This window comes from Tenrec ecaudatus, chromosome 9 (genome assembly GCF_050624435.1).
Source record: "Tenrec ecaudatus isolate mTenEca1 chromosome 9, mTenEca1.hap1, whole genome shotgun sequence".
Lineage (NCBI taxonomy): Eukaryota > Metazoa > Chordata > Mammalia > Afrosoricida > Tenrecidae > Tenrec > Tenrec ecaudatus.
The window spans coordinates 47677856-47692291 of record NC_134538.1 but is presented as its reverse complement, the minus strand read 5'-3'; the positions used below and the strand labels follow the sequence as shown (position 1 = coordinate 47692291).

At 46.9% G+C, this 14436-nt stretch overlaps 1 protein-coding gene across 7 annotated transcripts in view; it reads right to left on the bottom strand.

Moving 5' to 3' along the window:
* Positions 1–14436, bottom strand: part of ZNF592 (zinc finger protein 592) — a 64008-nt gene that overhangs the window by 25123 nt on the left and 24449 nt on the right. The window contains exon 4 of one of the 7 annotated variants that reach the window (XM_075558032.1): positions 10011–10096. The exons of the other annotated variants lie outside the window; for them this stretch is intronic. The gene's annotated coding sequence lies outside the window, so the exon portion shown is untranslated. The remainder of the gene's footprint in view (positions 1–10010; positions 10097–14436) is intronic. 7 annotated transcript variants of the gene reach the window in all.

Sequence of the window (14436 nt, the reverse complement as noted above, 5' to 3'; positions counted from 1 at the left end):
GAACTTTGCTGCAAGATACAGACCAAACATCTCAAGAGTTATATAAAAAAATATTTTAAGAGTTATATGCAAAACTGTCTGCTGCAATGAGATGAGAGAAATGTACATACACACACACGACCTGAAGGCCCAGTAAAAGGGAGTGGACAAATCCTGCTGGTGGATTGTGATGCAGTCAATAAAAATTCTCATCATGAAAGCTATGTCACAAAATAGGAAAACCGCTTACAGGGTTAAGTAAAAAAAAATACAAACACACACTATGATTACAATACAAACCTCAATATACATTTAAGCTGAGAGCAAAGGTAATGAATGACACAGGGTGGTGGGATTATTGGTAGCTATGTTTCTATCAGAATCATTGCCTGCAGCTAGACTGCTTTCGTAATTTTGAAAAGGAGAAACAGAGGGAAAACAAAGAAACCACTGAAAACCAGCAGGGGCGCAGGTGAAGGTGCATCTGTCCCCATCCCCGGGGATCCACAGCTCTGCAGATCTGGTTTCCCTCTCACACACGCCACTCCAACAAAACGCAGCCACACACACCCCCACTCCCCACCCCACTGGGAAGCCACTTAACGATGGGCGCTAATGGTAACGGGAAATATTAACTATGTGCACGTGGGTTGGCAGAAGCACCTCACTCGAATGCAAAGTCCGGTTTTCAGGCAGGTGGACTTGGACTGTGGCTGTGGATGGGAAGTTTTGGAACCTGCCCACAAAGGCACAGGTGTCACCGAAGGCGGCACCAAACGCTTGGAGCCTCTCGATGCCGAGTGACCACTGTGCAGAGGACCACAGGAAACACCTGAAGGACTTTTGTTTGACAAGCTTAGTCCCATTTCTTTTTTTTAACTGCAGTGGGGGTGGGGGGGTTGGATTTGAGGGAGAGATGCAAAATCAGTTACTCCTTTTCAGAAATGGGGAGCAGCATATGTGTTGGGAGGGGTGGGCGGGGCTGGCAGAGCGCGTGAGGAAGGCCAAGGGACAGAGACTCCATCAGGAGAAAGGAAAGCTCTCTGCACCAGAGGCACCTGAGAAGGATCAGAAGTAGGAAAGGTGTCTTCTGCAGCCAGGTAAGTCAAAGTCAGCAAATGGTGAGGAAACAGCATTGGATAAAATGACAGCCCCCAATGTTGGTAGAGCTAAGTGGCAAAATACCGTAAATACTCGTGTATAAGCCGAATATTTCAGCACGCTTTTTTCCTTCAAATATTTTACATCTCTTATCACAATCCATACATTCATCCAGTGTGTCGAGCACATTTGCACATATGCTGCCATCATCATTTTCAAAGCATTCTTTCCCCACTTGAGCTCCTAATATCAGCTCCCCATTTGTTCTCCCTTCCTCTCACACCTGCCCCACCTGCCCTCCCTCCCTCTCGAACCCTTGATAAGTTATAGATTATTATTTCCATATCTTACACCATCCCCCATCACTCCTCACTTTTCCAATGTTTGTCCTCCTGGGAGGGAGTTCTAGGGGGAGCCTGTGATCGAGCTCCTTTTCTCGCGCCACCCTCTCCTAATCCTCCTGGCATCTCTTCAATCCTTGTTGGCCCTGAGGGGTTTAATCTGTCCTGGATTCCCTATGTTGCTTATCTGTAGCAGTGTGCATGCTCCGGTCTAATCCCATTTGTAAAGTAGAATTGAGGTCATGATAGTGGGGGTGAGGAAGCACCAACGAACTAGAGGAAAGTTGTGTGTTTCATTGGTGCTATGCTGTACCCTGACTGGCTCATCTCTTCACTGTGACCCCTCAGCAAGGGGATGTCCAATTGTCTACAGATGGGCATTGAGTCTCCACTCCATGCCCCCGCCCCCGCCCCATTCACCTTCAGTATGATTTTGTTCTGGGTCTTAAGATGCCTGGTACCTAATCCTATTGACACCTCATGATCACACGGGCTGATGTGCTTCTTCCACGTGGGCTTTGTTGCTTCTCAGTTAGATGGCCGCTTGTTTATCTTCAAGCCTTTAGATCCCAGACCCCCAGGGAACCATCAGCTTTCTTCACCACATTTACTTATGCACCCATTTTGTCTTCAGTGATGAATGCCGGATTGTTGGAACAAAGTGTTCTTGTGTTGAGAGAATACTTGAGTCAAGGCCCAATGTCCATCTGCAACCTTAATTCTTAACATATAGATGAGTACTTAGTTCTATTCCCCTCTCATTACACACACACACACACACACACACACACACACACACACACACACACACCTGTATTTAGGCCTCTGTAAATGCACTTTGCCTCCTGGTTCTTTCCTCTATTTCCTTTTACTTTCTTCTTATCCCGCCATCATTTGGCCTTCATTTGGGTTTAGTAATTTCTCACTGCTACATTGCCCTTGATTAAGCCCCACTAGGCATCCTATGCCATTCTTTCCATTGATTTTAGTTCACTTGTTGTTCCCTTGTCCCTGGGTTGGTTCCTTTTCTCCCATCTCCCCTTCTTCCGTATCCACCTGAAACCATTGGTCCCATTCTTTTCATCTCCGAATTATTTATCCCGCCTATCTTATCTAGATAGACATGCAAAGACATTAATAAGCGCAAAAACCCAGCAAAGCCAAATAAAACAACAAAGGAAGTCAAGACCAACAAAACAGTAACAAGCACAACAGCAACAAAAAGAAATCTACTGACAAAAATGGAAAGGCCTATAAATAGTTCAAAGTCTGTTTGTTGGCCTTAATGAGTGTTTTCCAGTCAAGTCTGATGGGGTCATCACATTTTTAATGCCGTTTTTGTGGTAAAATTAAGTGCCTCAGCTGACAGTTGGGTCGGATTATACTCGGGTATATATGATAAGTGCTTGGAAGGGATTGGAAATTGCTATAACTGATTTAATGGGCAATTCAGCACTAAAAACACTGGTACTGAACATGGTCCACAAAAAGTTCTTTGGAGAAAAGGAGGTGCCCTGGTAGCATAGTGGTTATACATTGAGCTGCTAACCACAAGATCAATGGTTCAAATCCTCCCCCCACTACTCCAAAGGAGAAGCACGGAGCTTTCTACTCCCATAAAGTGTTATCATCTCAGACACTCACAGAAGCAGTTCTACCCTGCCCTATAGGCTCACTATGAGTCCACGTGGACTCGATGGTAGGGAGTTTAGAGTTTTATTTAACCTCCCTGGTGGTAATCCCAAGTGTGGCTCGGGGTAAATGTTACCTGTCAGAAGCGGTAACCCCAAGCCACACTCGGGATTACACTGCTTTGAGAAGCAATGACTGAGAACTTTATAGGGGTCTCATTCTTTACTGAGTTCACTACCAGAGGATCAATGCATATTCGCCAAAACAATGTGTGCAATGGCAAACAAAGCTTTTCCAGAAACCAAAATGTGAAATTAAATGACAGCAAGTTCTTGTGGGAGGTGGAGGTGAGGAACCCCTGAAACTTATTGCCCGAGATATTCTTTGAACCTTATAGTCAAAAAGACCCTGGAAATCTTAAAACTGAGTAACAGTTGAAGCTTAAAAAGCAAGGCCTTGAGCGTTGTTCACTTTTAAGGATCATCTACAAGGGACCCGGATTGACAACAGCAAGTCAAAGGTTAGAGACGACCCTCAGGCCCAGTGAGTGTATGTTAACGAGTCAAGGACAGCTCAATGAGTGAGTGACAGCAGTTGGAAGAATGCAGTCAATGTCAGTAACCAAGACATGAGAAGCTGTTGAAGTGGGGTGTGCTTTGCTGTGTTTATGCTCTGTAACATCATCATAAACTTCATGGACAGAAAAAGCAGCAAGTCTTGGAAAATAAGCATCAGTGAATACAAATTTGAAGAAACATTTATGGAAAAGCAACTCTAATGATATTTTAGAACAATGGGCTCTAAGCTAAACTATTCAAGAAAGAGACCTAGGCATCTAGTGTTTCCCAAAGTGGGTGACGCTGCCCCATGAGACTGCTGTTTTGTCTATTTGGTATATGTGTTCATACACTAAATTGGGGGGAGGGGCTGCAAAAGCAGATGCCTACACTTTATCCTGGATTATGGGCTATCATATAAAAGATTTTCATTGTCAGGGGGTGCAGAATTAATTTGCTTTTTCCTGCAAAAGAGGTGGCAAGTCAAAGAAGTTTCGGGACTATGGTTTAGACATGCTTCCTTCTTAAGACACTACAATACATGTTGCCTTACAGAAGGTCCAGGAAATGCTGGATTTTTATTGGAAAAGGCAGCAAAATACTACTCTTATTCAAAACCTCTCAAGGCCCACAGCTAGAAGTGCTGTGTGGCACAGTCCTAGTTGTGCACACATACACAGAGACAGACAGTCAGAGGAAGAGGAGAAATTAGCTCAGTTACACTGTAGATGCAGGGACTCCCTAGTGAAAGCCTGAGCCAGGGGTGAATATTTTGGAGACAGAAGAGAAAAAAAGAAGGCACAAACTGGAGAATAGATTTGTCCATCGAATCTCAAACTACTAGAGGACAGGGAAGTATTTAACACGGAAACACAGGAGGTCAGCAAGGGCAGGCACAGCATGGAATCATCATGAGTTTTATTACAGACCGCCACAATACAGCAAAGTCACATGGTATTTGGTTGTTGTTTCCACTGTCTGTAAAAGTTATGTCTGCACCAAACTGTGGGCTGGTAAGTATGCACTGGAATAAAAATGGTGAAGCACTGTGAGAATTACCAAACGTGAGACCCAAAGGAACACATGCACGAATAAGACAGCTCGACTCAGGGCAGCCGCAAACCTTCCGCATGTAACAAAGCACTGCAGGTCTGGAGAGTGCACTGGAGACAAGATGCACCTCTTGTCAGTGGGCCCTCTGATGCATGCTAGACCCGATTTGGTTTTCACCATTTTCTGTATTTTGGTTTGTTAGTTCCTATTCAGTGTACCTCGTGGATGTTGTGTGCTGGTGTATGAAAGCCAGGAGTGAGGAGCCTATAAGGACAGCCAGTAGAGTAAGGGCTTCGGTTCTGGGGGGGCGGGTAAAAGGGAGACGATGCCAAGGAATCCAGGAAGAAAAAGAATGTTTGGAAACTGATTGTGGTAGCAACGATACAATTCTGCTTGATGTGATTGATCTATGGAATGAAATATATATATATATATATATATATATATATATATATATAAAATCCCAATTAATAACAAAAAATTTTAATTAAAAAAATGACAAGGTATACTGCAAAAGTGTAAGTTTAGTTATTGGTCAGAAAATGTTGTTAGAGGTACATACAGTAATGTCCACATATAGTACTCTCTAGAAGTAAAAAACTAAGAACAAAGCATTGTCACTAAGTTTTTCTAATAATATTTCTGGTAGCATTAAAACGGGTCACCTGCCCACATGGAAGAAGCACACCAGCCTGCGAAATCATGAGGTGTTGATGGAATCAGGCAATAGGCACCAAAAGACCCAAAACAAACAAACAACCCAACCCCACCCCCAACATATTGTTGAGAATAAGGCGGGGTTGAAGCAGAGACCAAAAAAACCATCTGGAGGGTCACAAGGAAGGAATGAGTCAACCAGGACACAGTATAGCACTGAGGAAACACACAGTATTCCTCTGGTTCTTTAAGGTTTCCCACTATCATGACCTCAGTCCTGCCTTTCAGTTCTGGCTAGACCAGAACAAGCACACTGGTACAGATAAGATCTCCCGACTCACGGAATCTAGGTCAGATAAACCCCTCAGGCACAGAAATGGGAGCAGTGTTACCAGGAGAGTAGAGGGAAGGTGGGGGGAGGAAGGATCCCAATGAAAGACACATAACCCCCCCCCCACACACACACACACACACACACACACACAACCCAGGGGAAGGGAGACCAACAGTCAGTGTAAGATACGAAAACAATAATTTATAATTTATCAAGCGGTCACAGGGTGGAAGGAAGATGAGGGAGGGGAAAATACCAAGGAGGTAATACCAAGGGCTCAAGCAGAAAGAAATGGAAATGATGATGGCAACATATGTACAAATACATTTGATACAATTAATGTATGGAATGTTACAAGAGCTGTAAGAGCCCTCAGTAAAATGATTTTTTTTCTTTTTTTTATTAGTAAAATGATTTTTTTTAAATAAAATCCTGATTATCTGCTTTTGTTTTGTTTTGCGTTGTCATCTGTTTTTCTTGTTGTTGACATTAGATACCATGAGTGACTGACAACAAAACGGGCATTAGTGCCGGGTACTTTGAGAGAAAAGTCAAATGTTAATAGTTGCGTTATCTTGGTAGATTAGCCAGAATTCCTGAGTTGAGAGGCTTTCTGTGACATAAGGGACTCAGGAAGTCATCGGAGCTTGAGTGGTGCTTTCTTCACGAAGAAGAGCCTGGGGTCCGTCGGGCTTGTCCTCCTGTAGCTGAACACCCACCCTACACAGAGGCCCAGTCTGCGCATGGCTGGAAACTGGGCTCATCTTGCCTCAGCGTGACATTTGGCATCCAGAAAGAGTTTGGGCCTTGAAGTCGGCATTCCTTTGGATGCTTTTTCTTTCCCTCCTCCAAGGATGGATGTGAGACACCTGGAGCCACAAGCATGTTGCTCCTCTCTCTAGCCTGAGCTAAAAGAACTGAAGTGACGGCGTCCGCCCACAGCGCTCAATCCCACTGTTTTTCTTAGCAACTAAAAAAGCAAACATTTGCTGCCAGGCCAAGTCCAACTCATCGCAAGCAACCCGTCTGTGTCAGAGGCAACAGGGTTTCCAATAGCAGCTGTGATGGCGTGGTACGTTGCGTGTTGGGTTACTAACCACCAGGTCAGCAGCTCAAAATCACCAGCCACTCCTTGAAAGAGGAGGTTTTCTACCCCCATTGAGAGTTACAGTCTTAGAAACCCACAGGGGCAGGTCCACTCTGTCCTATAGTGTCGAGATGAGTCAAACGACTCAATGGCATGACTTCCTTTGGGGGAGATCATTAGGCCTTTCTACCAAGGTCCTTCTAGGTCAGCGGTTCTCAACCGGTGGGTTGCAACCCCTTTGGGGGCTCAAACGACCCTTTCACAGGGGTTGCCCAATGCATAACAGTAGCAAAATTACAGTTATGAAGTAGCAAAGAAAATAATGTTATGGTTGGGGAGTCACCACAACATGAGGAGCTGTATTAAAGGGTCGTGGCATTAGGAACATTGAGAAACACTGTTCTAGATGGTCTCAAACTCCCAACCTTCAGAGCGCATTAACCATCTCAACCACGCAGGTCCTTACTCCACAGGACCAGATTAGTGAGAGCTCTTATTAAGAATGTCAAGAGCAGAGGCGTTCTAAAAGCATCAAGAAAATTCTATTTATCTTTAGTTTATCTTGTTTAATAAGACAAGGCAGCAAGATAACATAATACCAACTTATAAAATGAAAGTGAAAGGCAGCACAGCTTAAGGAACCCTGGACTGCGAGATAACAAACCCCCCCTTGTTTGCTGGCTGAAGGCTGCGAGGCTGGCTGGCTGAATTTTTCACAAGCTTGTAGGTGAACTCTAATGTGTTTCCCACACAATTGAATATGGCTTGTGGATTGACAGGATCCGTATGAAACGACTGTTTACAGAGGTTAAGAGTTCTAAATGGGCAAATAAAGGCTTCCTCAGCTGTCTATTCCACAGGAAGGAACACCCCAGGAGACATAAGCAAACAGCAGAGCAAGCGGAGGGATGCCCAAAGGAGAGCGAGGGAGCGAGCAGGACTGCTCAGCAGAAGCTGGGGCCGGGAGAAAGCCCGGTGGGGTGAGTCAGAAAGTACTGCAAGCAGGAGCCCAGGCAGAGGCACGGGTGTGGTCCACGCCATCAGCGGCTAACTCCGGACCACACGGGCCTTCACCCCGTGAAGGTGCCTCCAAAGGAAAAGGTCCCATCCAAACAGTGGCTTGCCATGGGATCTGCAGGGTCAATTAAATTCCAGAGAAAGGTCAGCTCACAAGATGATGGCGACTTTTGTGGGATCCCCCCAAAGTGGTAGGGAATCTTGATGGATTTTCTTGAAGGATACAGGACAAAAATGGGGGCTTATGAGGAGCAGCTCAGGAAAAGTTACACTGAGGAATGGTTTCCATGGCGACTGTGCACCTGCTCATCCTTAGGGGCAGCAAGGGCTGAAATCCTATAAGGATTTCATTGGGAAACTTACCAAACACACCCTGCAGCTGGGACTGCCCCTTTGGACTGCTTGCTGTTCCCCAAGCGTAGAGGATATTTCAAAGACACCCAGTGTGAGACCCTCAGGAGGGACGTAAATGAAAAAGCACAGAAGTCTTCGGGGAAGGGGGACAAAGGAAGAACATACTTCCTTCCCGAAATGTATCAACCTAGGTAGAGAACATGTTGAGAAACGATAACGGCATCTTCTCGTTTTTGCTTTTTAATAACAGTTTCTCTATACCTTTGTAGCAGTGCTTTTTGACTTACCCTCATAGATGAGCTAGCTGACTGGGAGATTCTTCTGGAACCAGGGGAGAAGCTAAGTCACAACCACCACTGCCATCAAGTGAATTCTGACTCACTGAGACCAGAGGTGAGTCACTTATGGACTCACAAAGACCAAGCAGAACTGCCCCTGGAAGTCTCCAAGGCTGGAAACCTTTTTGGGAGCAGAGAGTCTTATCTGCCTCCGGAGGGGCAGACTGGCGCTGAGCCATGGATCTGAAGGCTCCTAGCCCTTACACCATGAGGGTTCCCTGGAAGCTAGGCAAGGGGAGAGAGAGGAGCAAGAACACTTGGGAGTCACCTGCTGTTGACTTTCTGTACCTGTACTGTGATGGCAACTAGGTTGAGAGACATTGGGTGGGAGTGAAGGGAGCTCCATAAACTTCATGTGGATCAAAGGAAACTGTCTGGACCAAGGAGGACGGCCCAGACTGGAACAAGAGAGCTCAAAACTCAAGACACTGACCACGCGAAATGGCTTCCATCCGTGCTGTCACGAATTACCTGTGTAAGGATATTTGGCAGGTTTTGATTTAATATGTAAAATCAAACTAACTCTAAGGATCCTTGAACAGGCTAGACTGAGTTGGCTGGGCAAGTTAAGCTGTAACTACCAGACTGCAACAGAAAACTTAAACCTACAGGAGGACATATGGACTCCCCAACACATACATACATATCACTGTCCTTCTCAGTACACGTCTGAGACGTCCTATTAGGTGTAAGTGACACTGAGACACAGATGTTCAGAGTCGTCAGTAGCCAGTGTTCCATTTCATGAGGCACCTGTTATTCCGCCCATTAGCAAAGAACAGCTCAGGGTGATTTTGGGCAAAATTCAAGAAAACAACTGCCCAAACAGCCCCAGACAAAACAATGTGTTTCACCTGCTCTTTCCTTTATCTAGTCTTACTGCCTCAACAATGCTCTCTGCCAAGATAACTGTTGTAAAACACAGACTCGCCCCTACCCACCTTCAGGAGAGGTCAAACTCCAGCTTAGCATGACCAATCCGCTCAGATGTGGTGTCTGTCCACCCCTCCAGTCAGCTCCCAGGGTACTTTCCGTTCTAACCATAATGATGTGTCTCTCTGGCTTTCGTGCTTCTGTGTCAGCATCCAAGCCACTGCCTGTGACTAAAGAGTAAGACCTGACACCTCATTCCCATTCTGGTTCCAAACATGGGCTGCAGGAGAAATCCTCTTCCTCCCCAAACCTCCAGCCCCGGGCTCCCCCCTTCTCAGCACCCCGCAGCACCAGACCTCGGCCTTCCCCCTCACACCAGGGTGCCCAGCCCTCCACCAGCACTCCTGAGAGTGGGCTGGGATCACGGGTGGTCTCGACAGTCTCACCTGGCTGCCTGTGAGCCTCTCCAAAAATCAGGTCGTGGCTCCCATCTCTATTTCTAGCACCTAACACACCTGACTCCCAGTGAGCTGCCACTGTCCCTAGCCCCTCCAGAACCACTCTTCCCCCCTCTCCAGATCCCTGCCCGCACTGCCCCCAAATGTGTCTCACCCAGGGATAGCTTCTCCTCTGCCCCCTTCATCCTCTTCCCACCCTAACCAGAATCCCCTTTCTAGCCCGACTCACACAGAGTGTCAAAGCTGAAGGGGACCTCAGATATTATCGGGACCAGCGGCTTCCAAATGCCCGTCTGCAGACTGCTTCTGGGCTAACTGCAAAAGAGTAAGACGAGGAACAACTTTAAAGTACACATTCCCAGGCTCCACCCACCAGGAAACTTCTGCTCCAATCAGTCTGGGATGGGCCCCTCAATCTGGTCTAGACTAACCTCTTCATTTTGCCCTAGGGCTTGGAAACAAGAATTCAGTCAGTAGACAATGACCACAGAAGAAGTAGGTCTGGTGCTGAGGACACATACGCTACACCTGAGCACTCCCATGGAACCAATGGAGAGCCTGCAGCTCCGTTCAGACATCCCTGAGGACACACCAAGGGCACTGAAGAAAGGAAGAAAGGCTTCCTCCGACCACATCATCTGAAGTAACCGACCACATCATCTGAAGTAACCGCACCCTCCACTCTGCTCACTTGGCTCCATGGTCTGCCTTGGGGAGCCCTGGGGCACAGTGGTTCCACACGGGGCTGCAGTCTGAAGCCATGAGCCTGGGAAGTAAGGTGGGGCTTCCTACTCTGGGAAAGAGTTCAAGTCTCAGAAACTCACAGGGACAGTTCTGTTGTTGCTAAGTGCCACTGAGTCCATTCCAACCTATAGCAACCCCATGCACATGCACAACACACGAAACACTGCCCGGGCCTCACAGCTGTTCCTGTGCTGTGCCCACTGTTGCAGCCACAGTGCCAATCCAGATCATTGAGGGCTGTCCTCTTTCCGCCTGCCCCTCTACTTCACCACGCATGATGTCCTTCTCCGTGGATTACTGGGCTCTGCTACAACATGTCCGAAACACTTAAGACTTTGAAATCTTGCTCTCCATGCCGCTAAGGAACACTCTGGCCTGACTTCTTCCAAGACAGATCTGTTTGTCCTTTTAGCAGTCCATGGTATTTTCGGTATTCTTCTCCAGCACCGCAATTCAAATGTATCAAGTCTTCTTTAGCTTTCCTTACTCGACGTCCAGCTTTCACATGCAGATGACGTGAGTGAAAATACCACAGCTCTGGTCGGGGATTCCTCAGTCCTCAAAGTTACATCCTTGCTTTCCAATACTTGAAAGAGGTCTTGTACCTAATGCAACACACCTTTTGATCTTGTTTGCTAATTCAGTGAGCATGTATTGAGGGTCCAAGTAAGACAAAATCGTTAACATCGTCAACCTTTTCCCCATTTATCATGCTATCTATTGGTCCAGGTGTGAGGACTGTGGTCTTCTCTGCATTGAGCTGTATTCCGTACAGAAGGCTGCAGTCCTTGATCTTCACCAACAAGTGCCTCAGGGGCTCCTCGCTTTCAGCAAGCAAGGTTGTGTCACCTGCCTGTCTCAGGTTGTTAAAAAGCCTTCCTCCGATGCTGATGTCACACTCTTCTTCATATAATCCAGCTTCTCTGATGACTGGCTCAGCATTCAGAGGGAGTAAGTTTGGTGAGAGGATAAAACCCTGAGGCACACCTATTCCCTTGTTACGTTTGTACAACTACGTCTTGCCCTGTCCTACAGAAACCTATAGGGTAGCTGAGACAGCAGTGTCTCAATGGCAGTGAGTTGAGTTTGGTAGTTATTTCAGCATATACATTCTTTGTCTTGTTATATTAGATTCGCTTATGAATTATTCATAGGTATCCCATCAGACCTAGGCCTGTCCAGTATCTCTGCCTGAGTGTTACTGGTGTTGTGTGCCTGAGTCCACTCTTACTCACAGCCACCCTGGATGACAGGCTAGAGCTCTGTCACTGGCTTTCCCACAAAGGCTGCCAATATTTATGGGAACAGAGTACTAGGTGTGTTCGCCTATGGAGCCGCTGTTGCATTCGAATCACTGACCTTTTAGTTGGCAGCCAAGGACCTAGCCATTGCGCCATCTTGGATGGAGACTAGGGTATTAGCGGGAGCCCTGCGTGTAGCCTAGCTCTAACCCTCGATGTCTGTGGTGACTTTCTCATTTCAGACGAGTGCCTTCTCCCAGGAATGTGGGCCAAAAATCGTGATGTCATCTAGAGTCCTCTCTTCCTGCTATGACTGAACCGTGTCCCCCAAAACGTGTTGAAGTCTGAACCCCTAGACATGTAAGTAGGAGTCCTGGGGTGGCACAAAGGGGAAAGCACTAGAATATCAAACCTAGCCAGATACCACTTGAAGACAAATCTAGCAAGCTGCTTCTAATGGTCACAAGCCTTGAAAAGTGCTCTAGGCACAGCTTGACTCTGTTCTCGTTGGGCCACCATGTGTCAGAAGCCACTCAACAGCAACTGGCAGCAGCAATACCTGTACGGAAGTAAGTATCCCGGGGTGGGGGTTGTTACACTAATCAGGTCAGCCCAGAACAGGACGGGTCTTAAGCCTGATCACTCAAGAGTTATAAAGAGGCCCTCCAAGAAGGATGAGACCGACGGATCTTCAAGACCACGAAAGCCAGGAAGGATTGCTGACAGTTATTAGAATCTGAAATAGGCAAGTGAGGCCCTTCTCCCTAGAAGGACGTCCTGAATTGGGACTTCTAGCCCCCTGAACACTGAGAACATGATTTTCTGTTATTTAAATGCGCCCATTTGTGGTATTTCTGTTAGGGCAGTACTAGATAACGGACACTTTCTTCACACCCTTCATCCAACCGATAAGAAACGCTGTCGATGCCACCTTTGAAGCATACCCAGTCTCTCGTGGTTCCTGAAACAGCCAGCTCACCAGTCCCCTTGCCTCTACCTCCACCATTCTTCTGGCAGTTAGGGTCCTCCTCCAAAGCAGACATCAGATCATGTGACACCTCTCCTCAAAATCCTCCCATGGCATTCCACATCAGTAAAATCTAGTTTGACCCCTCTTACAAGGTCCGCCTGATGTGACCACCTCCCCTGCCACTCAGTGGGCCCTAGGCCCACACAGGCCTCTATGCTGTCCCTCAAAGGTGCTGAATGGTTGGTAGCCTCTCCTAAGCGCCTCTGCGCCTCTGCTCCGCTGGGCTTGAATTCCCCAGGTCTCTCTGGCTCGGTCCCTCGCTTCCTTCAGTCCTTCACTCAAATGCCATAGGAGACACCAGCTCCATCTTCACCACCAAGTCCCACGGTCACTCTCAGTACTCTACTTCTTCTTCATGGCCTTCGTCACCATCTGATATACAAGGGGACTCCACAAAGCAGGTGGGGAAAGTGGGAGTGAAAGATCATGAAATTTTTCCACGCGCTTTTCTGACCCACTCTTGTATTCCAGAGTTCTCATTCTTTGCTGTCTGTTTCTAAGCTCCTGTCTGTGTACTGGAAGAGGTGGCCCACCGTGTGAAAGGTAACACAGGTTGTCGTGCTCATCGGCCAGAACCAACATTGTTCAAAGCTCGTCACAGATTCTCAAGCAGGTTTATTACCAGCCAGACACTGGCAAATGGTCAGCTTTTTTGCTTTCTTTTTGTGTTGTTGTTGGGGGAAGGGGGGCCTTTAAACTTTTATTTTTTAACAGAGAGATCTTGAGAGTGGTGAGGAGACCTTACCAATGGGAAGGAGGTTATCTGAAGTGGCATTTCTCTATGAACCTTGGGGTGCTGTAGGGACTGATTAAGTTAAATATTTTATCAGTGGAAAATGCCCACTGGTCAATCAGGTCATCTGTCTGGAGGACAGAATCTACATGCCGCTGGCAGAGAGGGGAGGCTGGCTCTGAGAGCCATGGGGAAGGAGGGCACAGCAGTCTTCGGCCTTAAAAGATGATTTGGAGGGGAGAGACACAACTCCACAACTATACCCCCCCAAATTACATTTTAAATGGATGAAAAGTACAGCAGGTATCTCACATCTCAGTAACGCTGTAATATTAAGAATGGAAAGAGCATAGAACTGGAGGGAGGAGTTGGGATTATGCAGGGCTGGAAGGCTGACTGAGACAGTACAATGAAAACAAGGTATTAGCAATAAAGTTTAAACAGAACTGAGAACCTAGCTATAAACTGATATTTTGTAACCTGTCACCCCCACCCCCACACACCCTGTTACTTTTCACTACTTGCCAACAGTTCTCAGCACTAACTGGGCACCATACTTTGTTACAGGGGACCAAGACCCAGAGACTTGAGAAAAAGGGGGACAGGACTTCCCTTGTTCACGCTCATCCTGGAGGAGCCACTCCTACTGTCATATCTTGGTAATGGTGACCCCACCCCCACGCCTTCTTGGACCTTCTGGGAACTAAGCCTTCACTTCCTGAGCAAATTCAAATTACTCACTGCCATCAAGTTGATGCCAGTCTATTTGGGTAAACTGTCCCTGTAGCTTTCTGAGATTGTAAATTTGTACAGGAGTAGAAAGCTCCTCGCTCGCCCTTGGAAAAGCTCGTAGTTTCGAACTGCTGACCTTGCAGTTAGGAGCACAACATGTAACCACTACACCAGG